The sequence below is a fragment of the Falco biarmicus genome, chromosome 9 (genome assembly GCF_023638135.1).
Source record: "Falco biarmicus isolate bFalBia1 chromosome 9, bFalBia1.pri, whole genome shotgun sequence".
NCBI classification, from domain to species: Eukaryota; Metazoa; Chordata; class Aves; order Falconiformes; family Falconidae; genus Falco; species Falco biarmicus.
This window is the reverse complement of record NC_079296.1, coordinates 34,368,060-34,392,124: the sequence shown is the minus strand read 5'-3', so window position 1 is coordinate 34,392,124 and position 24,065 is coordinate 34,368,060. Positions and strand designations below refer to the sequence as shown.

At 42.0% G+C, this 24,065-nt stretch overlaps 1 long non-coding RNA gene across 1 annotated transcript in view; it reads left to right on the top strand.

Annotated features, from left to right (window-relative positions):
- Positions 1–19,563: 19,563 nt before the first annotated feature.
- Positions 19,564–24,065, top strand: part of LOC130155321 (uncharacterized) — a 43,701-nt gene continuing 39,199 nt past the window's right edge. The window contains exon 1 of the long non-coding RNA XR_008823999.1: positions 19,564–19,667. This is a non-coding gene — a long non-coding RNA (uncharacterized LOC130155321). The remainder of the gene's footprint in view (positions 19,668–24,065) is intronic.

Genomic DNA, 24,065 nt, shown 5'->3' with positions numbered 1-24,065 from the left:
CACAGGGTGATCACTCAGCATCCCCCCACCCCTGGTTGAAACCTTCCAGAACCTGGTTATATAGCTGGAAAACTTGCACAGTCATCAAAATGGAAAAGAGATTGAAAAAAAATTCTGAGTTTTTAGCAACAGGAGAATAGCACCAATCTTAGACACAAATTTCAGCTTACATGGTGGGAAAATGCATAGTGGGAACGGGATATTTTGGGCCAGTCACAACCATGAAAGTGCTTTCTGGAAAGTGTCTCACACTCTTAAGGGAATACAGCTTGGTATTTTAAAAAGTCTCTAATGGATCACAGCCATGGTGGTTCTGGTTTCTCATGGTGGTTGTCTCCAGGTTCCTTCCATGTAATGATCTCAGTGGCTGGTAAGTAGCTTCTAGTTTTTACACCTGTTTGCTTCTAGCAAATGTCAGTTGTAACTCAAAACTTTACAATTAAGTATACTTCAGAGCTGGTGGATGGTGATTAATGCTTCTTACCTTGTAAGATTTATAGTTGTGCTGGTATACATTTGAATGCTTTCTCATCAAGCTGTGGTTTGTGGCTGTGTAAAGACACACAGCTAGCCAGAAACAGAAAGGGCAGCAGCTTGTCGACCCTTCAAATGCTGCATGCAGAAATGGTAACTTTAAGTTACCACTGACTGTCTCATTGTTTAAAGTCTGAGAAAGACTTGCATTTATTATAAAGTATTGATAAACCACAAGGTTTCATAAAGCCGAAGAATGGTGCAGTTTATCAAATGAATGTTGCAGGCAGCTGGTTCTCAAAACCCATTAGATAAGTACTGAGGAATATTACCTTTTGTCTTTATTATTGCAAGAAGAGAATTTATTAATTTCACTGTTTGGACTAAGAGCACTAAGCCCAGCTGATCAAATGATAAAGCTGTAGCACAGACCTGGATCAATAATGTAGCAACAACATGAGCAGAATCAGGTAATTCACTCATAGCATAAAAAAACAGTTTTCAGGATTGCACCAGCCTGGATGGCTGGAATGCGGTTTATCTTTCTGGCACTGATTGTTGCTCTTTACCAATACACAATAGAAGTATATTTTTCCATTCGCAAGTCACCCAACATGAGCAACACCAACCCTGCAAACTGTTTGCACATTGTCAAGCGACAGGCTTCCACGATGCTGTTGTTACCCATAATGAGTTGCAGCATTCTGAGGAGTGTTTGCCTGTCCCCATGTGGATGCTATAGAAATATACAGGTGGCTGTGGTGTTCAGGGATTGCTGCAATTTGGCTCTATCTAAGCAGCCAGCATGGGGTAAGCAGGCATGGGGAGCCCATGCTGAAGTTCAGCAGAAGGGGATGCAGGCTCCCAGTCCTGGCTGTATGGAGAGGGCTGCTTGGAAATAGTAAGTGGTTCTAGCCTGGGGAGGTGTAATTTATATGTTTTCAACCTGGCAAGGAGCAGTAGTTTCCACAGAGGGATGGGGGAACCACACAGAACTGCTCAGGCAGCAGATTCACCAGGGCACTGTGGGCAGAAACATGGGGGGCCCTCAGTGTAATCACGCTTTGTATGGGCCTGTAGGTTTAAACCAGTATTTGGCTTTTGGGATGTCCCAGTAAAACTAGCTCTGTACAGTCTGACCTTGCTTGGAGTGGGTAATAGCTGTTAAGTCATTTGCGCTGTATTCAAAAGTGTGTTTGGAGAAGGGACAGTGTCTGTACAGTGGCTCTTTTGCAGTTCTTGAAAGATCAAGGATAAGATCCCGTGTCAAACCATTAAAAATCTTCCTCTTCACCCGCAAAGCACTGCTGAAATGCTTAGAAAATAGAAAACATCATCACCAAGTAAAATTAGCCTTTTTGAGTGCCTCAAGTCTTCATTCTCTGTTCAAAGAAGACTGTAGACAGAATCATAGAACTGTTTAGGTTGGAAAAGGCTTTTAAGATTGAGTCCAACCATTAACGCAGCACTGCCAAGTCCACCACTAAACTGTGTCCCTAAGCACCAACATCGACACATTTTTTAACACCTCACCACATCCCTGGGCAGCCTGATGCAATGCTTCACCACCTTTTCAGTGAAGGAAGTTTTCCTAATATCCAATCTAAACCTCCTCTGGCACAACTTGAGGCTATTTCCTCTCATCCTGTCTCTTGTTACCTGGGAGAAGAGACCGACCCCCACCTGCCCGCAGCCCCTGTCAGGCAGCTGGAGAGAGCAACAAGGTCCCCCCTGAGCCCCCTCCTCTCCAGGCTAAACAGCCCCAGGTCCCTCAGCTGCTCCTCATCAGACTTGTGCTCCAGCCCCTTCCCCAGCTCCGTTGCCCTTCCCTGGACACGCTCCAGCACCCCTACGTCCCTCCCGCAGTGAGGGGCCCAAAACCAAACACAGGATTCGAGGTGTGGCCTCACCAGTGCCGGGGACAGGGGGACAGTCCCTGCCCTGGTCCTGCTGGCCATACTACTTCTGATAAAAGCCAGAATGCTCTTGGCCCACCTGGGCACACTGCTGGCTCATGTTCAGGCTGCTGTTGACCAAAGCACCCAGGTCATTTTCTGCCAGGCAGCTTTAGAGCCTTCCTACCCTCCAACAGACCAACGCTCACGCTCAACTTGGTGCTGTCTCCAAACTTAATGAGGGTGCACTCAATCCCCTCATCCAGATTGTCAATAAACAGAACTGGCCCCAGCACTGAGTCCTGGGGAACACCACTTGTGACCGGCCGACAGCTGGGTGTAACTCCACACCACTCTTTGGGCTCGGCCACCCAGCCAGCTTTTTACCCAGTGAAGACTACACCTGTCCAAGCCATGTTTCCCTAGGAGAATACTGTGGGCAACAGTGTCAAAGGCTTTACTAAAGTCTAAGTAGATGACATTCACAGCCTTTCCTGCAACCCATCTTGCATGTGTTACACGATGGTGCTCAGGATGACTTACTCCATCACCTTCCCCAGCACCAAGGTCAGGCTGACAGGCCTGTAGTTCCCCAGATCCTCCTTCCTGCCCTTCTTGTAAATGCGCATCACATTTGCTAACGTCCAGTCTTCCGGGACCTCCCTGGTGAGCCAGGACTGTTGATAAATGATGGAGAGCAGCTTGGCGAGCAATTCTGCCAGCTCCCGCAGTGCCCTCGGGTAAATCCCATTCAGCCCATGGTACCTGCCAAAGTCGAATGTGAGTTCAATGCTTCTAATTGAAGCAGTTCTCAGAAACTTTGCAAGTGCCTGTTACTAGAGGAGGTGTTCCTCACAGCCTGTGAGGGCTACCCAAGTCCAGTTGGAGGTTTGGGGGGAGCAGGAGACAGGATGCTTATAGAAAAGGGCAGCTTTGGTGCAGTGCTGAATGTTGTGTTATGCTGGAGGCAGGTTTAGTTTTGCCTCAAGAGTTTAGGAAGAATATAAGCCTTTATATTGATACACCACAAAGCTGTGTTGCAGAGATTGATAGTTAATGGCTCATTGGTGAAATCCATGGTTGGTTCTCCTCAGCAGTTAGAGTTGCAATATGCATGTACATCATCTCTCTGGCTGCCCATAAAGTATCTGTTGTCTTTTGAAGCATACAAATGAGGCAAGTTTCCATTTCAGAGTGCAGTGATCTTCTAAGAGTTTGGCACCCTGCAGCCAGGGGTCCCATAGAAGCGCAGTAATTTGCCACCGCTTAAGCGGGTTGCAGCTGATGGTACTTCATTCGTGCAAGAGTCATCCCCAACTCCTCAGAGGTACTGCATGGTGTAACACACTCCTGTTTGGCAGACTGAGCCGTTCCTGTGGAGCTACTAGCAAATTATGTGCTATGTGATATAGTTAGTGCTTCTCAGCTACACCCCATGGCAACTTAGCAGTGTGTCACTTTTTGTGAGGAAAAAGTGGCAAAACCACAGTGTTCAGCACTGCCGTGGTTTAGCTGCTACTCAGTGAGGTAGTATTTTAGATTCTCCTTAATGAGTGTATTGAAGGCCAACAGGAGAGAGGTCTGTACTTTGCCATGATTATTTTTAGTATCTAAGAAAGAATTTATTTCCTCGATAAAGGTCAACCAAGGGAAACTGTATTAAGGTCATTATTTAATCTGATTAATTTTTCACAGGTAGAAAGTTTATTATTTTTTAATGTATTACATTTTAGAAATTAGACCTAGACAGCATGTCTCTAACAGCATTCACAAAGGGCTATTTTATTCTAACTTGTTATCTCGAAAATGCTGGTAAGAGGCTGTTTTAATGAAAACGAAAAGTGCAATTTTTAAATATATAAAATATTAAGCAGGGTCTGCTCTGATTTAGTGTTACAAAAAGCTAACACAGCATGCTAGTCCTAGGAAAAGAGGGTAAACAAAATGGCGAACTCTGATCACCACTGTTCAAATGAAAACACAAAGTGTAAGAATGCAGTAAACTACAAAAACTAATGCCATCATCAAGCCAAGTAAGAATAGTAAATATTTGTTTCTTCCATCAGTTTAATTTACTGATACATGTTTTTTCTATCGCAGACTGAAAATAACCTGAATAGTTACACTATCACTATGGATAAATAAATGAAGTATGAGGATGCAAAATCTGAGTAGACATCAGGGCATAAAGTGGTCTGTAGGCACCTTGAAAGACCTTCACAATGTAGTGAAACACTGGTGGTGGATAGGATTGTTAAGGCCAAGTAAGTTAGAAGCACAGGAAGGGAACAGTAGTGCTGCTCCCAGACTTCACATTCAGAAGCTATACTTGGCTCAGCCACCTGCTCCTTCATTTCCTTAAAAAAGATGAGCAAGGGCAGTAGAGACAGGACTGCACAGTGCATGGAGAGATACTCAGTCTAGCACGGGTGCCAAAGTACAGCCGCGCTGGGCATTGTACTGCCCAGGCTAATTATCCTGCCAAGATGACAAATTACAGTCCGTTTTTCTTACAGAATAGCCATGCCCTTGTTTACTTGGAGGGGATTTGCTGTCTGTGCACAAATGCATGTGTATCTGTATACACACATGCACCTACCTGTCCATCATCCTTCTCCATCTATAAATGTATAGCTGTGACACAGACTATTAGATAAAATAGATCTTCCTGTTACAACAAGCTAAGAAGAGACTACCGAAAATGAAAGATGGAAATTCTGATGTAAAAATTAAATATATCTTCAAGGGGGCAGGAGGAGGGAGAAAGAGAAATGATGAAGCATGCAGCACTCATTCTCACTATGCAATGCCATGACCACCAGACCCTGGCAGCTCACAAAGTGGGGCCCCGTGGCTGCAGTACTGCCCTGCGCACTGGGAGGACTGTGCAGCAGCAGGCACTGCGTGGCTGTGCAGCACCTCTCCCTCCTGGTCCCACGTGCTGGATGCGTGCCATGGCTGTGACCGAAACACAGACACAGAGCTGCCTGCATGCTGCCCCGTGCCCGCAGGCGTGAGGTGTAGCTCCCATTGAAGCCAGAGCACACTTCTTGTGCCACTGTGACGGTAACACAGCTGAATAGCTTCTGTGCCAAATGAGTTTGGGTTAGCAGGAGGCAAAGTGCTCAGCTGTAGTCTCTGCAAAGGCAAGCAGAAAAGTCACATTGACTTCAGCAGCTGCTCTGTTTATGACACAGCTTTCCAGCCTTCCTGATAACCTCCATGTCCTCAAACTAATGAGAATGTAGTTGCTAAAGCAAAAAAAGTGTAAGAAGAAAAGACAGCAAAGCTTCTGAGGTTGAAAAACAAGGTAACAGACTGCAAGTACAATGAAATGTCACACTTGCTGCTACTGCAGGATGTGTCTCCTTGATTTCTTGTGCTTTCTTCCCAACATCCATTCACCTGGCAAGTTGCATGAGAAATCAGGTGAGGGCAAGATTTGCTTTTTAGGAATTGGGGGTGGCTTTGCTGTTGAAGTGTAGAAATGAATTAATTCTAGGCTGTGACATACGTTCATCTGAGTGCTGCTAGTTTAGCCTCCGTAGAAAATATACTCTGTTGCTATCATTTTGGGGCAATAAAATCTAATAAATCATGGGATACAGCAGCTGGAAGTACAGTCCTCCTAAGGTCCACTTAAGAGCAGAGACTTTGCCAGTATGTAAGCACACCACCCTGTTGTTGGCATTACCTTCAGCATACTTAAGTGCAAAACTGTGGCTGCTACAGCTGGACAGCTGTACCTTTTCCAAATTCTAGCCCTTCTTTGCTGATCTGTAGACCGTTTATAAAAAATGTTTTCAAAAAGAGGGCAGAGGGAGTGTGGTCTTGATACTTAAGGCCTGGGGTAGTTGCAAATATAATGTTGCAAATAGGTTCTGAAGGAATAATACCAACCTTACGTCCTTCCTGAAGAAGCTTCCTGCTTTGGCCAAAAAAAACCACCTGGTGTTCATTTGCTGATAAAAATCGAACCATCTCCCAGAATGACATAAAATTGCGTCGAGTACGTTTAGCATGTGCTGGATTATTGTGTTGGTAGTGTACTGTAATAGTTGAGGGCGAAGGCTTGTTGCATGCATCTAGCTAGGGTAAGCACCCAAGTACAACTTTCCTGCTGAGCCTTAGTCTTTGTTTTACTGCAGATCACTAGGAATGTAGTGATTCTTTTTGGAGGGGCGGGTATAGGTTACCAGGATGTTTGCACCCTTGATTTCCATCCTTCATATCTTCTTCTCCAAACATCATACCCACTTTCTCTTGCTAACTGGGGGGTTTTGTTGGGATTTTTTTCTCCATTGTTCAGGAGATCCCTGATAGCTTTTGAGCAGCTGCATTTTTTGCATTATACACCTATGTATGGATGTATAGGAAAATGAAGACTGGTTTAAGCAGTAATTAGCTATTGGAGGTTAACAAGTAAACACCAATACTATAGGTTTGATCTCTTCTGGCTAAGTCAATTAGGGGCAGACTGTTAAAATGATAAAATCTTTGAAATGCAGTAGCTGCCATAGCACTGCAGTTTCTGAGCATGACTGATGTTAAAATCAAAGGATGCTCAGTGGACACGTACACTGACCTTCGCCTCCATATAGGAAGACCCTCTGCACTGCAGTAACATGAATTCCATATGATGGCAAGCATGTTACAGGGACATATATCATCCGATAAGAGAGATGTTTTAGGAACTAATGAAAAAAATTCCTCCAATGCTTGTTGTTGTTGTTGCTGATGAAATGCACGTTTCAAGTTGCATTTAAAAAACGGGGGAATGAGTCTCCCGAATAAAGCACAGAACAGACCATACAGGAGCAAACCAATTCTTACTTAGCCTTAGCAAAGGGGACTTCTGTGGGGCCATTTCATATGAGAATGTGGCCTCAGCTCTTATTACTGATACATATTTTAGAAGCTTTAATAATAAATGAAGGAGTTTATAACTATTGGAATATGGAACCTTCCTTTTATTCATGCAGCAAAATGCTACACGGATTTATGACTATCTATATGAATGTACTGAGAAAACTCCAAGAAACACTAGCATGGACTTGAAGTGCTTTTTTCATAGTAAGCTTATTATTGAAGCTATTCACAACTGGTCTTTTTCATGCATAGTTAGATTTGAGCCATGTCAGTCCTGTATTGCACAGTTCAGGGCTTAAGGCCATATTCCTTTTAAGTGTAAATATGTAACTCCTTAGACTCCATTCCCACTGCAGGTCCCACTCCTGTTTTCTCATTTTCCTTTTGGCAGGTTGGTTTATGGGCATTGATTCAGTACTGTTTCTATAAAAAGTGGATTTAAAAGCAGACCATCCATGTTGAACCAGGACACAAAAATACTGGTTAGTGCTAGTAAAGCAGCCTGGCTACAGTGCATGTTAGAATAACAAGCTGACTTTTCAATGAAAGTTGTCTTTCCAAGGAAGGATCACCATCCAAGGCAGTTGTCTCTTTTTTGCAACTTCTGCAGCAGGATTTGCATGGAAGGAGTTTTTGTCCTTTCCTAGCTTCAGAGAGAAGCATGCATTTCATGCAACTATGCAGCAGAAAAATGCCATCTCTGCCATGATCTATCTGATGATGCCCAATTATTTTGACTATTTCTGGTTAATGACAAATGTTGGGCTGTGCCCTGATTTCCAAGAACTGTCAGTGATACCTCCAGAAGCTCTTCTTGTAGTTGTTCTTATCAGTTCAGAGTTCAGCATCTTGCAGGTAGTGTTTGGATCATTTTTGCCTATATGCATTTCTTTGCATTTATCACTACTGAAAGTCACCTCCCTCCCTTTTTTTGCCCACTCATTCAGTTCTCCAACAGTTGTGAGATACTAATTAGCTCTCCTAAGATTTGGGATTCCTTTTCTTCTAATGTTCTTGTTACTCTCTTGTTTTCAGGGTTTTTTTCCTAGGGAAGCAATGCTTTTTTGACTGAAGTGTCCACCCACTTGTCCCTGACACTGAATAATTTCTGAACCAAATGACCGATTTCATCCAAATTTGAAGGAGGGTTAGCAGTCTCCAAATTAACTAAGTTTCCACAGGCTTCAGGAAAATTGACAGCTGGGTAGAGGTAAGCGAGAAGCAAATTAATGCTTCTGTGCCCCCAGAGGAAGACAAGAATTCAGCTGTTACTCATTCAATTGGCCACAAGCAGATGGCCAGCCAGGACACACCGTGTTCTTCCATGACCACTGAGGGTGTCCTGGTGGCCTTGGGACACCTGATATGACTGTGGTGTGCGTGGCAGAGGAACAGATGAGGAAAATCAAAACACTTTCTTTGCTCATGGTGCAAGTTACTTTCTTTTCCTATTGTCATACACAGCTGAGATACTAAAAACCATTAAAGAGCCAGTCATCATTGTGATAATGATATGTACATATGATATGTACCTCTGCCATACCATGTGAATGTGCTCGTCACCACACTTTGACTGGCAGAACATTTCAAGCACTGTCCTTCAGCATAGACTTAAAAATCTCTGACTTTTGGTTTTAATGTTTTGAAGATATAATAGGAATTTAGTATGTTGAGTAGGAATAATTATTTGCTCACTTATAATAAGAATTATGGCAGCTGTGTAATACAAGGGTTTTTTCCCACTAAAATGAAATTCTAATTAGAATGATAAGGTCTCTTCTTTGGTGAAGCTTTTGAAGTAATTGTGAGGTCACCTACAACTTTGTTTGAATAGGCAGTTAATTCTCAGTTTCATTTCAGTCACTATCTTCTGTAACTTTCACCATAAACCCACAGCCTCCCACTAAATGTAGTTCTACAATAACAGAGTTTTAGTTAGATGGCTACACAAGTTTTCTTTTGCGTTTTACCAAAGAAAGGCACCATACAGACAATTCAGGGTGATATTTATTGACCCAGTTATATTCATTTCCTAAAAATTAAAGGGAACAGAGCTTGTGTTTTTAAATCTTGATTTTCAGTTTATCATCTCAAGTGAACTTTAAATATTGATAAACCCTACAATGTGTGCTGTATCTGAGCTAGAAAGTGATGTATGCAGCTGTGCAATGTCAAGCTCTCATGGTAGCTGAGTAGTAAGTAGTACAACAAACCACAGTTAAATATGTGCACATTAGCAGAAACCTTAACTTATGCTTTTGTTCTTCTGGCAGTTTATAATGTGTTACCCTAAGACAGGCACGACTCCATGGATGGCTCAAGTTCATTAGCACTGGGCCACACATCTCCTCCCTCCCTCCTGGCACTCTTCTATGTCGTATTCCCCTTCTGCTCTGCTGCCCAAACCACAGCCTGCAGCCCGCACCCCCTACCTGTCTCATGACTTCTCCGCATCCCCCACCTATGCTGCTGTCTGTCTTCTGCACCACATGCACCACTGCGGACATGCCTTGGCAGCTGAGCAGATTCTCCCAGCCCTGGAATATAATCAGAGGTTGCTCTGGGTAGTGGTTCAACAAAGTCTCTTAAATTCCCCTCTCTAAAGAAAAATTAATAGGATATTTGCAATGTGCAACATGCAGTATAAAACCAGGAGCTGAAAGAAGCGAGAACAGCAGTTGGACATGAACATAAACTGATACCTGTTAATGATTTTTGCAAATTAAAAGCTCCTGCAAGCTTAAAAACTTAAAGCCTAAAATAGTCTGCACATTCAGCTGCAGAAATGATTTATTCATGCTTTCTCTTCCCTTTGAAATTATTTTTGCTGTGTAAAGTTGTAGGAGAGTCCCCCTTGTGGTACAGGCCATAAAAGCAACAGGCAGGAGACTGATTTTATCTGGTTTTTCTCCTCTGGTCTACAAGTTAAATGTATAGCTCTCTATCGGATTAGAAGCATTAACAAATCAAAGTGTGCCCTGAATTTTTCTCGGGGAGTTTTGCAACTGGTATTAGAACACCAAAAAGTCAAGACATGAAGAATGATTTTCTTCCACTTATCAGAGCTCTAAATTCACAGTTTGTCAGCTGGGGGCTTCATCACAGCTTCTGCAAAACAGTACTGGAGGGGTGAGTGCGGAGGATGGGAAAGCTACAAAGGTGGCATTTTGCAGGATTTTCCTCAAGTCTTAAAAGCTTAAGTGGGAGAGAGGAAACAAGTCAGTGGGTCTGTGCTTCTAGAAATTCCAGTGGTGCTAGGAAAGATCAGAGCCATTCAGTGTAGCTGTCAGCACTGAACTCACCCCTTGGTCTTCTGCAAGAAGATGCAGCATCTCTTCTTCTGGCTGCTGTCATTTCCTTCTCCTCTGTGATGTATTCAAATGTGGGTTTATTGAAGTGTATAGAGGTCTAAGGGCTGCATGGGATGGCTTGTAGAGCTGCAAATTATCATTGCATGTTTGTTATCTTATTTCTGCTTTAATCCTCCACTGTGGATGTGTCAGTAACTTCATCCACTAGTAAGCTGTTCAGGGCAGTTGTGCTTTGTGGGCCACGCCATCTCCCTCGCTAAGCAGAGGGCTTTCTCAAGTACACTGATTTTTTTGGCAATACATCTGGTTCCAACTCTGCCAGATCACTCTGTCCCAGCACAAGTCTGATTCCATTCAGCTCCAGATGGTAGGGAGAAGGAACTGTAGTTTTTGTGGCATGTTTTTAAGGCTGAAATAGTGTTTAGGCTGTCTTACCTGCTGATGAAAAGAATTCCCCTCTCCTTTGAGGGCTCATGCCATACTTTTTTTTTTTCTTTTTTTTAAGTTGCAGCAGCTACTGCTCCTGTGTCCATTTGTTATTTCTGCACAGCAAAGGAGGAATTATAGCTTAAAGGCTCTACACCCTGCAACTCTGATGCAGCAGCATTTATGGTTAAAGCCTCATTTGACTGTAACTGTTTGTGTAGTGTGGAGAGAAAACAAAAAATGAGGCCCGAACGATGCAAGAATTCTGCCCCTTTAACTAGGGTGGTCTTTAAAAGGGATGTCTTTTCCATTAAACCAAGGACAGTCAGCCACCCCACCCCGAGGGTTAGCCACACAGACCCTCTGGAAGTATTTATGGGTTCTTAATTGTTTACCCAACTGACCAAATACACAGTTGCTTGTGAGGCTTCCCCTCATACTTAACCCTGCAACAGTCCCTGGTCCCTCCCCTCACCTGGGACCAAGGACAATTTATCATGTGGGATGGGGTGGGGAGAATATCCTGTCTGATGTGCTCTGCTACCCAGGAGAAAGCCACAGTTTGGATGATTTCTAGTGGACTGGGTGTACCCAGGGGCGCTGGAGAGCTTATGGATGCCCAGCCTAATCTCCCTGTGGGAACAGCAGGGTCATAAGACATGACGTGCCTGGACCAGCTAAAAGAGGGAAGTCTGTAACAAGTAATATTTTCCTCTTTATGGGAAAAGTCCTTTCATGGGTGGCTCAGGTTGGCAGGTAATGGTCCCATAACTTTTTCCTATCTGCCTCCCAGGTTTGGATACCACAAGAACTACCCAACTAACATTTTTTGCTCTCTCCATCTTGCCTACCTCCCATTTCAAAAACCAAAGGAAAAAAAAAAAAAAGAAGGCAAACAAACTAATAAAAAAAGTGTTTGTTGGGCTGCACTCAAAAACCAACCAAAATCTTTGCTCATTTATCTGAAGGGTGCAAAAAATTTTGCATCTTCTCGGATGCAAAATTGTCAAAATGTTTTAGAAGTGGGAAGAGAGGGGAGACAGAGAGGAGACACTGGACAGTGATGCTGTAGAAAGCTCCTAATTTTAAGTATGCTTGCACTGGAGAGGTGATTTTGTGCTCAACCAACTGACCATCTGAGATGCAAAATTGTCAAAACTTTTTAGAAGTGCGAAGAGAGGGGAGACAGAGAGGAGACACTGGACAGTGATGCTATAGAAAGCTCCTAATTTTAAGTATGCTTGCACTGAAGAGGTGATTTTGTGCTCAACCAATTGACCATCTGAGATGCAAAATGGATGGGGCCTTTTTCATCTGTTTCCACTATCCCATACTTACTGCAGGTTAGCACAGAGCAGTAGCTCAGACTCTCCTGGTCTCTGTGGAAGGACACACATGATACAACCTCCAGATGACCAACAGCCTTTCTTCCAGCCCAAGCTATTAGACTTTGTATGGGGGAAAAGGGATAAAATGACTGCCCTGTGACAGAACTCAATACCAAACCATCTGTGCTAATGCTCCCTTCTGCAGGAAATAGCTAATTTGGCATTTGGTTACATGACATCATTTTTGTGTGACAAATCTTGTTTTCAAGCCAGCAGCACTTAGAACCACTTTAAAAATTATCATTGACTTCTCTATGTACCATCAAGTCTGTCTCTCGTGCTATAGGTTTATTTAATTGAATGTGAAGGTGCTGAGAGGGTTGTGTGTATTCACTTGTTAAATATACTGGACTCCTCATTCTGTGTGTGCATTGTTCCAGTTCATTATCCGTGAGGCTGCAGCAGATGAGAGCTGGGTGGATCAGCTCATCTGATTTTTTTGTCTGGGGAAATAACCAGTTTTGGAAGTTGAAGTATCCTTTGGACAAAGCAGCAAGGTTCAAAATGCATTGTACTGGGAAAGCTGAGGGGTGATTTACACCCCACGCCCTACCTCTGAGCCCTCCTTTGCTACATCTTAACAGTGGTGCAAAATGAAAACGGTAAAGTGAATCAGTTCCTGGGAACAGGGTTGGGGTTTTTCAAAGGAGAATAATCCTTGTGGGAACGCAGAAGAGTGAGATTTTTTGGCCTAGTTTAGAAGTCTACTAATGGCAAGAAATTGAAGGGTTTCTAAGCTGTCCTCCACCAGTGTCGCTGGATGTGGTTTTGTGCAGTCTGAATAGGGCCCAGAAGATGTCACCGCAGGACAGTAGGAAAGCAGGCAAGAGCCCTCTTAAAAACACTGAGTGCTCGATGTATGCAATAACCAGCCCAGGCAAACTCCAGGGTTTCCGTTGTTGGATTTATACGTAGAAAACTGTTGTGGTTTTGCTTTCTTTTTCCTAATTATCAAATGAACAATAACAGAATTATGGTAAGAGAAAAGCCAAAAATGTGGTAATAGTTGCAACGCTTTTCTGGGGAGGATTTTTTTGTAAAAGATTTGCATTCTGAAATAGATATTTATAAGCAACTTCCAAGACAAAACTGAAGGCTATTTTTGAACAGTCAGAAAAGCAGTCATGGGAAAAATCTCATTTTTATCTATAAAAGGAATGGTCAGATGGTCAAATGAGTGGGTTTATTAAAAATAAGCAGCATCCTGCTCTTGTTTTTGCATTAGTCTGGAGTTGTTCCTCTCATTTCCTTTTCCCTGACATAAGTTTAACAAGTTTCTCATTCTTAATAGAAAGCTAAAGGGTCATTTTTTAAACATAGCAATGATGTACAAATAAATAAAGCAACTTTTTCTTTTGCAAAGTCATCATAGAAAAAATTATGCAAACAAGTATACATATGTGTTAAAGCAATCCACCTGGGACTGACACAGGCATCCACAAAAGCTTTATGAAATCTGCAGCTGTATGCTCAGATGTATTTTAGTTGCTTGCACTTACTTAACTCTTGAGTCTCCAGTCTAGTTCACCAGGAGATCCCAGTGTAAAACTCATCCAGAGCCTTGCAAAAGTTGGCAAGACTATACAGAGGAGCTTCAAGCAGCTTCACCCACTTGTTTTTGTAGAAAATCCCCATCTCTACAATATATCCCAATTAATTAGATTTCCTATTTGCCAGGAATAAGAAGAATTTTAACATAGTAATGGAAGAGATATTTATGCTACGTTACATGCTATAAGAAAGGAGTATATTGAACATTGTTCCTAATGCTACACTTGTGACTCCCCTTTTTTCAGTTTGCATATCAAAACTGTCACAACGCTTCAGTTATGGTAGAAAAAACTTAGATCTAGCCATGCTGTGGTCCCTTGGATGCCTTCAACACATCATACCACCACTTTGCAGGCCATAAGAAAAGCAATCTGCCTTTATGCTGGATGAGTTGGGTTCTCCACCTCAGTCCTCTGGGTCACCATCAACCTTTGGGTCACGTTGTAACATGGCCTGATTTCTGAAATGTGGTACCTTCACTGGTGCTATATGAATAAAAATATATCTGAAGAGAAGCTGCTCAGTATGGGACAGCTCTAAAACAAATTACTTTTCAGGCAGTTGCAAAACTTGCCAACACCAAGCAGATTGTCCCCTAGGTTTCAAGTCACACACGTGAGGTATGGCGACAGTTCTTTAATAACATACGCTTTGTAAATGGACAAAGTTGTGAGCTTTTCTTTAGGATCAGTTTTTTTAAGTTCTTTATCTATTTTTTTATTTACTTTTAAGACATAGCTAAGTCACATTTGTTTCTAGCAATACAGCAGAGAGAGAATCCCAATGGACTGTCTTTTGGCCTGAGACTCATAGTGTTGACATATAAATCTTACTATCTTGTGGCTTGTATTGTCAGCTGAGTTTTGAAAGACCACCAAAGTAACAACTCACTGTGGTCATTCTAAATCAAAATTAAGCCAGTGTTGCAAGCAGACATTATTATGAGCCACTGTGCTGGCCTGGGGCTGTGCACAGCCTTTATAGAAAAGTCAGGACCCCGAGCACTGTCCAAGCAGCAGGTCTTCAAGGGTATATTGCAGCTGTGCAAATAAATTCACAGGTACCAGCAGAGAAACCCTCTCTGGCAGAAACTGACAGATAGATACAGCTTCTGGTAGAGGCATTTCATGGGTACATCGCCTACATTCATTGGTACTGATGCCATAATTCACCAGGCTTGTACACCAGTCCACAAATTTTCAGCACATAAAAAGGCCAAGATGTGAATAAAAGCTAAAAATAACTAACAAATAAAATCTTTCCCCAATGGTATCTATAGCTTCAGATTGACTCCATATATACAGCCCTGACAATTCTTTCTATAGCTAACTAATGCTTAAGGGACATCAGCAAAAGAACTTTTGTGCAGCAAAGTAAAGTTTCATTCAAATATAAACCCCAAAATAGATGCCCCTGCTTAAAATCATTATGGAGGACAAGCCAAACTGAAAAACCTCAGGTTAAAAGAAGCGGCTGGGCTGCAAAGCTAAGGATTCAGCTTCAGAACTGAAGTCATCTGATCAACCATAATTGTTCACATGCATCATAGTGCAGTCATTATGGCACCATTTTCTTCTGTTAACTATGTACCAGTGCACAGGAAATCAAGCCAGTCTTTTCTCATGCACTGAAAATATTTGCAGCATCTCAAAACTTGATGAAATAATTCTTCTCCTTGTCTGGTTACCAGCAAGAATATAAATAGCCAACTCGGGGGGATTATCTCCCCTTTTCTATATGCTGCTGATTAGGTAGAAGTATTTACTGTCTCATACCCTAATGGGTGAGGTCTTTACTGTGAAACAGCAGAGGAAAATTTCAGACTCAACTTTCTGATCTCACCACGTTGCTGTGAAGACCATCTCTCAGTGCCTGCATGCCCTCCCTCTGGAAATTTGTGGCCACCCTAGCACACCTGCGTTTGGCAGTCAGGATGGGATATTAAAGGCAAGGTATCTAATGAGCTTCCAAACTGATGCTGCTGCCCACTGCAGGCAGGCAGGGAGGAGTCTCTGCCTTCCCGGGCCTGTAGGTAGTGCTGACCAATACAGCATTTAGCCAAAAAGAAACACAGCCAGAAGTTGAAGAATGGGATGAATCTATCTGTAGTTCTAGATGGTTTTCCTTTCCATACTGTTCTAGACACTTCGACAAAGAATCCTGAGAACTGACATTCCTAAACCGAGCTTTTCATGCAGAATAATCATTTTGGTTTGTATTGTAAAGTCTGTATTTTATAAAAAAGTGATGTGTTGCATTATATTTGAATTTTTTCCTGTAGGATTAATTTTCTTTAAATAAAGTCAATTTTCTTTTTTCCTTTTCACTGTAAGTGAACTATTGTATCTTTTCAAATGCTTGTCTTTTTTTTTTTTTTCTTTTTGAGGGTATTTTTTTTAGATTTTTTTACCTAGCTAGTATAATTTGAAGGAAAAAAAAATGGTAAGAACACAGAGAGTCCTAAAGAGATGAACTTAACATTTTTTTTTAATTAGAAGCTGAACGTAGCGGGTGAAAAGTATGATAAATCAGTCACATAGTTGCAAGCTGTCTTCTGTGCTGGATTGCAAAATCAGTTGTTTTAACTACTTGGCTTTCAAAATAGTTCTCTGATAACTGCGGCTATGCAGTTCAGTTTAGCTTCATTGTAATTCTAACCCTCACGTTTCAATACTGCGATTTCATTCTATGTTCTCAGCATCATTACCAACTTATAGTGAAACTAATGACCGTCTTCCTACCCTTTTTTCTGTACATGAAATAGTCCAGTCACAACATCATCACACTAGATGGCAATGATGTCCACAGAGAAGTTAGACTTGAACATCAAGTTCTGCAGAGAAACTGAGTTATTTCACCCCCTCTTATTTAAAAAAAGAATATTATATTGGATGGCAATGATGTCCACAGAGAAGTTAGACTTGAACATCAAGTTCTGCAGAGAAACTGAGTTATTTCACCCCCTCTTATTTAAAAAAAGAATATTATATTGGCTAAGGAAATCAAGGTCAAAAAAATATGGTGACAGTGCCTTACATAAAAGAACTTGCTAAGGTGTATAGGTGAAATCTGTGTGAGGACAGCACACCTATTATTCTCAGGGCTGGTTACATTTTGAACATTATTGGTGTCAGAAAAATGAAGGAAAGCCGTACCTTAAAAACTGCATGTGGATGTCTAATACTGCAGTGGATATAACTTCCTTTCAGCATGTTGTTTCCATAATTCTCCTTCAAACCTTGTCTTGGTTGTGTGCTTTCTCTCTTGCTTCATCCTTCATTTTCTTTAACTGAATCACATAGCTGTAAATCCAGAAATTAATATTTTAGGAAAAAGAAAGGCAGGGAAAAACCTTTTATCTGTTAGAACTCTACAGATGACTTGCATAGTTGAGTCTTTAGGGGCAGCAATATCGTGGAAGTGAAATTTGGTTGGAAACGTGTATTTTCAATGTGCTGCTTTCGGTGGAAAAAGGATCAAAATGTTAACCTGCCCTTGTGTTTTTGTACACATATACAGATGTACAGACACGTATATATTTATAAGTGTACATACACATGTTTAAATACATAGATGTGTACACAATCACATGTACTTATTATATTACCCCACAGTTTGGATTTAGGTAAAGCTTAAAAACATTTTCCCTGTCTACAGTTCAGCCCAGTGCAGAAGTTTCATATGCCACTCTCAGGCTTTATCCTGAAGAAATTTTTGAGCACATTCTCCCTGTGATGCCTTGTTTTTTCCAGCACTGTAGCTTCTGGCTGCTTTCACTTCCCTCACAGAAAATCAACTTTGGAGCACTTGGAGCTGGAGCTATCAGCTGGTGCTCACTGGGAAAGCCTCTCTTGGCCACTCTTGCTGCAAGACATTACTGAGTGCTGGAACTGGGAAGAGGGATAGCAGAGTCAGTACCCCACAAGACCAATGGGGGAATCTTCCTTTCTGCAGGTGGCCTTGGTTTAAAAGGCCAAAGCCCTCTAAGCAAGACCAAAGCAGCTCCATAAGTGCGGGTGACCTGTTTGTACTTGCCTAAGTGGGTCCTGGCAAATGCCAGTGCTTGCTACTCTGGTTCTGTCTTCTGGTGGGCTACAGAGACCCAGCTTTTATAAACCAAACAGCTTACCCTGTGTGACCTCAGTTTAATATGAATGTTTGCAGTAGGTACAAACTGCAGAATACGTGTCTGCCTCTTGGTTAATTGCCTTATCTGCCATCCAAATGCTGAACAGACCATCTCCCAAGTGCTGTATTCCCTAGCAGTTGTGTAAAATGGCAATGACCTTTCACAAGAAAAGCTGGAGAAGCTTGGTGGTTGCAAGACCTAGGTGCCAAGCTCAGGGGTTTATTTATTCATTAAGGGCAACTGTGTCTGCTTGTCTGGCTTTAGTGCATGCAGCTGTGCTGGCTGCCGATAAGGACCCAACTCAGTGGGGCTCTGCTGCTGAGCCAAGCTGCCTTTTGCAAAGGTAAGCAAGTGTATGCAAGGAGGCCTCACACTGCCGTGTATTTAAAAAATACACTTTTCAGAAATTAGTTCATTGTGTTTTCATATACTTAACTTTTCCTTACTGAAATGAGCATCTTGTACTATGTTGCTGGCTTTCTACTCCTTTCATCACAGTAAAAACAAGATTTCTGATGTTGTACGCTGCTATCTACCCAAATCTAAATATTTTTGTTTTAAAATTCATTTGAAATTAGACATTTGTTTGGGAAATACAGTGTCTCAGAAAAGTAGGCTTTATTGCTAAATCTTGCCTTTTTTTTTTTTTTTTTTCCAAGATCATGACAATGTTTCAATGTTTATTCAGTGGAACTTTTGCTATTGACTTGAAGGAATTATAGACCAGCCCCAAATCTTCCACATGAACTCTCTGCTGCCAATATATTACACTGTATTTTCTTACTTAAGAGCATTTCTTACACTTAATGTGGGGATTCAAAAAGTCATATATAGAACTGGGAGCTATACAAACAGAGTTATGTTTACCATGTAAATGTTTACCATACAATCTGACCTGTTCTTACCTCTTGGCTATACCTAGTCTGGCTAGATATTTTTTAGCTTTCCCTGTTTACATAGCATCTTTATATACTTTAAAATTATCCATTTGTTTTCCATATGCAAAATTTTATCCATAAATAGATTTTTGGGAGGAAGATATTGGTATTCTTTAGAGAAAATATTCCAAAGAAGTGACAGATTTAAACTGTATCTCCTAGGGTTATAAAGTTGCCTGCAAATTTAAAGGAAATTTAAATCACTAGAACTGATTTCTGTTAAATTTTATCATGCTGCACAAGTTTGGGAAGAGTAAAGAAAAGTTAGTATTTGAAAAGGTGAACAGGCTAGTATAGGCTGGTTGGCTTACTAGTGAGTCTGAGGCTGGATATTGGAAAGAGATGGCCAGATGCAATCAGTGGAAGATTTACAACAATGTAATTAACACCAGTCAAGGGCATTTTGTGAAAAATAATTATTGTGAAGCAAATAGGACATCTATTCTGTGATGAGGTCAGAAATGTAATCAATAAAATTAACTTTCCATAGTAGGGCTGTGAAATCATTTGCAGCACTTAATTAAAGCCACAGGAAAGAGCATATCATGTGGTATTAAATCAAAACTAGACCATTTAAGAAAGCGAACACTACAGTTCAAACAGGAGTCAGACACTGATGGTGAGTGTAGTCCTGCGGCAGCCAGCCTTGGTGAGCCACAGTCTGTTCTGCCCTTCAAATCTCAGAGGTGAGTTGGACAGAGTTCCTCTAAAGCTCCTTTAGATATTAATGTAGACACTCAAAATGAAAAGCATTGCCAACCCCAGTAACTGTAGATGATAGGCTGTTAACAGCCTGTTTGGGATGCTTTGAGGTTGCAGTGATACTGGCATGATTTGTTGGGGGTTTTTTTCGGTCTCTACTCACAAGGCTGATGTTTACTTTTTGTTTTATAATAAAGAGTGAAAAATCTAACACCATTGTTATTTACCTCATTAACTCTAGGCCCAAGAAAATCATGAGGGTTGGCAGCACTAAAACAAATATTTTCTGTCAAATATGGAGGCTCTTTATACTTTTTACCATGAATGTATACATTATTCAGTATAATTGCACTGCACTGTAAGTATAGTTATTAATGTGTACATTAATGATAAAAAATATATAGAAAATATACAGAGTTAGAAATACAGACACTAAATTGTTTGGTCCTGTTTTCAGAACAGCATACATCTGGAGAAGCCAGATCTGGAGACCAAACCGAGGATCCTAACTAGGCAATGCATAAAGGAGAAGATAACCTTTCTCTTATAGCTTCACTGTGGATAAGGAGTAAAGAAGAAACCCTCTGTACAGGAATCCCAGGACAGGTCAGGAGAGGCTTTCAGTCAGTCATACTAACCCACAGGTCAGATTGCACTGGAGATAAACAGCAGGATCTGACTTGGCAGCAGGGCTCTGTAGGAAACTTATTATCAAGGTTTGCTCAGGAGAACCTGCCTCACTGTTAACTGTAGTCAGCTACACCTCTGGGCTGTGAATTGTGTAAAACGCCCAACCTCAAAGTGTGTGGTGATGCAGCACATTCTCGCATGACGCTGTTTGTCCTGTTGGGAAAATGGTGTCAGGCTTACTCATTCGTAAAATGGCATCCTTTTCACAGTACCTTCACAAAAGCCAGAATAAGTCTTGATCTTAGACAAAATGTGGCAACTACTCGCTGATAACTGCAGCTCCTTATCAGTGTTGTAAATGTGATCAGCCCTTGATCAAGCGCAATGCTTTAGGCCTCTTGAGAGTCCTTACAGGTTCCCAGAGAGGTAGTTTCTCCTTCCTACAGTTAGAATTAAATTCACAGCTTTAAGAAACAATAACGTTCTTTAATCCTGGGCTAAATGCCACTTTATGCCTATTTACCTGGCAATAACACACCCTCTATGTGGCTTGATCACAAAGGTACTGATGTGAATCACTGAAAAAGTAATTTAAAAGAGTTAACTCCAGATAATATAAGGTATAGCAAGGCAGCTGTTACAATTTGGAAATCATCCTAGAACTTCAGTATGAGGGAGAAGTTAAACGTTTATTCCCCTTTCTAGGGCCTCTGTTGTGGCATTAAACCATGGGTTCGGTTTTATTCATTGTGTTCTTGCGTATCTGGTGCAAGACAGTGTTTGACCTTTTTTAATAACTTGTTTTAGGATAACTCTCCTAAATTAATCTTTTATTATCAGATGTGCAGGTCAGCAGCATGTTGGTTTCCTTTGCAAGGAATGGATGAGGAGGAATTTGAAGTAATTTTATATGGAATCATCAAAGACATTCAATGGACTAACTATTTCGTAGGTGGTTGTTTCTCTGGATGTTCTAGGTTTTAGTGCTAATTTATATAATGAATGATTTGATTATTTTGAAATTGCAGTAATCCTATAATAAATTGAGGGATTCTGTTATACTTAATACCATTTTAAAAATGGAATGACAGGGATAAATTATACAAACCAACTAGTAAATTAGCACTGAAAACACATTTTGAAGGAACTAACACAGTCAAGCCAGAATTGCTTTTTCTTCCCATAGTCACTCAATCATTTCCCCGGTGAACTTACTGAAATCAGTATTTTTTTTCTCTGAAAACCTCTATGCAAAATCGCTTAGATGGAATTGATCATTTATAAAAGACAATGATTTCAGTGATGGGGAAGAAAGGGTTTAGTGAGAGCCAAGTAGATTGCAGGACTGTTATTGAATAAATTTAGTCTGTCCAAAATGAGTGCACTTTGTGCCAGATTTAGTGAAAGCAGGTCTAATTAAGATTTTGCAGAACAGCCAGCATCAGAGTGCCCCAAAAGGTGTTGAACTGGCATGAGTGATAGATAGCTTGTTTCCATGTCATGCCAAGGAACTAGAATAAATCTGTTACAAAGGCAGAGTGAAAGTTAAAGTAGAGAGGGAAAATTTAGGTCTGTAAGCACTAGCAAAGACCAAAGAGGAACAATTTGCACAGGATAAAACCATAGCCATGCAAAGGTGGGTAGTAGAAAAGTGTTTGGAAAACAGACTGGAGGCTTCAGCAAACCTCCCCCACCCTTCTCTGCAGAGATTTAATTAGTTTCTGGTGGCAGAGCAGGTGAAAATGGTTTACACTGAGGTGCAGCCAGTGGGGGATCATGAAGGACTGCTTGGCTTGAAGAGAAAAATGTTTTTAATATTTTTTAAAAAAGTTATTTCTGCTTCTTTCCCATTATGTTGTCCCTGTTCCTCTCTTTTGCTTTATCTCACCTCTAATTTTCCAAGAAGCTGCTGGGCAAAAGCACGGCTGTTGAGTAACTGAATGGGTATTGGCAGCTTTTCCTCATGCCTTTTTCTCTGAAGGACGTGCTTTTGGGGGCTGTTTCAGTGCCAGAGATGGCATGTTTTGAGAATGAAAATACCAAATACCACTCCTTGCCCCCCTCCACGCATGCGTTTCCCTCACAAAGTGCTGGGTTTCGCAGCCAGCTGCCTGACAGCTTTAGCATCACTTTAGCCTTACAAGAAAGCCACGCACCTCTCAGGTGCTTTTGCCGCAGTTCGGTCCCAAAATGGAGCACCCAGCTGCAGCACAGAGCCGGCACCACCAGTGTTTGGGCGGGAAACCTTTGCTCCCCTCTCACCGCGTTCCTCGTGAGTCCTCGGGTGTCAAAAGCTGCCGTAGGAGCCGGGCTTGGCGCCGCCTCCTGCCTTTGTGGCAGCCCAAGTGTGGCGAGACGCGGCGCCCAGAGGGGGCCGGGCCGGGCCGTGGAGGGAATGAGGGCGAGGCGCGCGTGGCTGGCGGGAAACGGCGGGCGACCGTTGGGCCCAGCGCGCGGCAGGGCAGCCGCAGCCCGCGAGAGGGGCCGTGCCGGGGGGCGGCCCGGGTCAGGGGCGGCCTGCGGGGGAAGCGCCGCCCGCTGAGGCCGCTGTGGGGGCAGCGTGTGAAGCCTTGTGTTTCTCTGGTCGTAACCTGGCTTCAGAGACGTGGCGACACCTCGACGGCCCCTTCCATCGCTTCTTGATGAGCTAACGCAGCAGTGCACGCTGTTCTTCCCCCAGAGAGGCGGTCTGTGCAGCTGGAATGACAAAGTGTTGAAATAGTAACCGGCATCGTGCTCTTAAAGCTTGTGTCTGGCTGGACAGGAGTCTGCAGAGCTCCTAACACGTTAAACCTGCAGCTCCGGTTGCTTTTGCCTCTGTTCTGCTTACTCAGAAGTGAATGAATTTGTAAAATTCACATTATCTGCAGAGTCTTCTACCTCTGAACAGATGGGTCATGTTCCCAAAGTTAGAATACTAATCCTGAGGCTGGTCATGTGCTTTAAGTAAGGTAACAGGTTCAGCCTGCCACTGGAAAGGCTTGGTTTATGGGAGGAGTTATGGAAATTTGCTTGCAAAAGAGTCAGTTACATGCTGTTGGTTGCTTAGGTAAGTGGCATGCTGTTCACTCTTGGAGCTGTATTCCGTGCACCTTCAGTGCTGGTCAGTGCGGTTATCAAAGAACAGATTACTTCGATTCCACTTGCCAAACTTTTGGATGCCTTCGTGTTACAGATCTGCTAATAAGTTAGAATTAATTGACTTTATTAGATTTTATTAAATCATTTTAATAGAAATATAGAGGGATAAGAAATATATTTTAATGAAACTTGTAGTTGCACAGTAAAAGCTGCTGTGAAATCCTTTGTACAGTCCTGTACCAAGGCCAGAAGAATGGGCTAGAATCATTGTTTAAAACTTAGGTAACAAATTTGGGATTTTACAGATTTCTTTGTATTTGACTAGTCTTCTGTATGTAGAAAGTGTATTGAAATGTCAGAATATAGAATTAATGGCAACTGGGGAGAGTCGACTGGAACAACTGGTAGTTACCTGCCAAGAAACTGTGAACTTTAGTAAAAGGTAATTCCAGCAGGGGGAGATTGCAACCACCGACTTATATACCACCTACCCAAATCATACTCCAGACCCATTTCTGGACCTTTCTAACCTTTACTGCGCAGAATCGGATATGGGAGGAGAGTATGTTAATGATTTCTGGAGAATACTATGATTATGCATGAATACTTAATGAATATGTATTAATAAGTTCTATATATGGTGTATGATTTTGAAACTTCGTGAGCGTTGA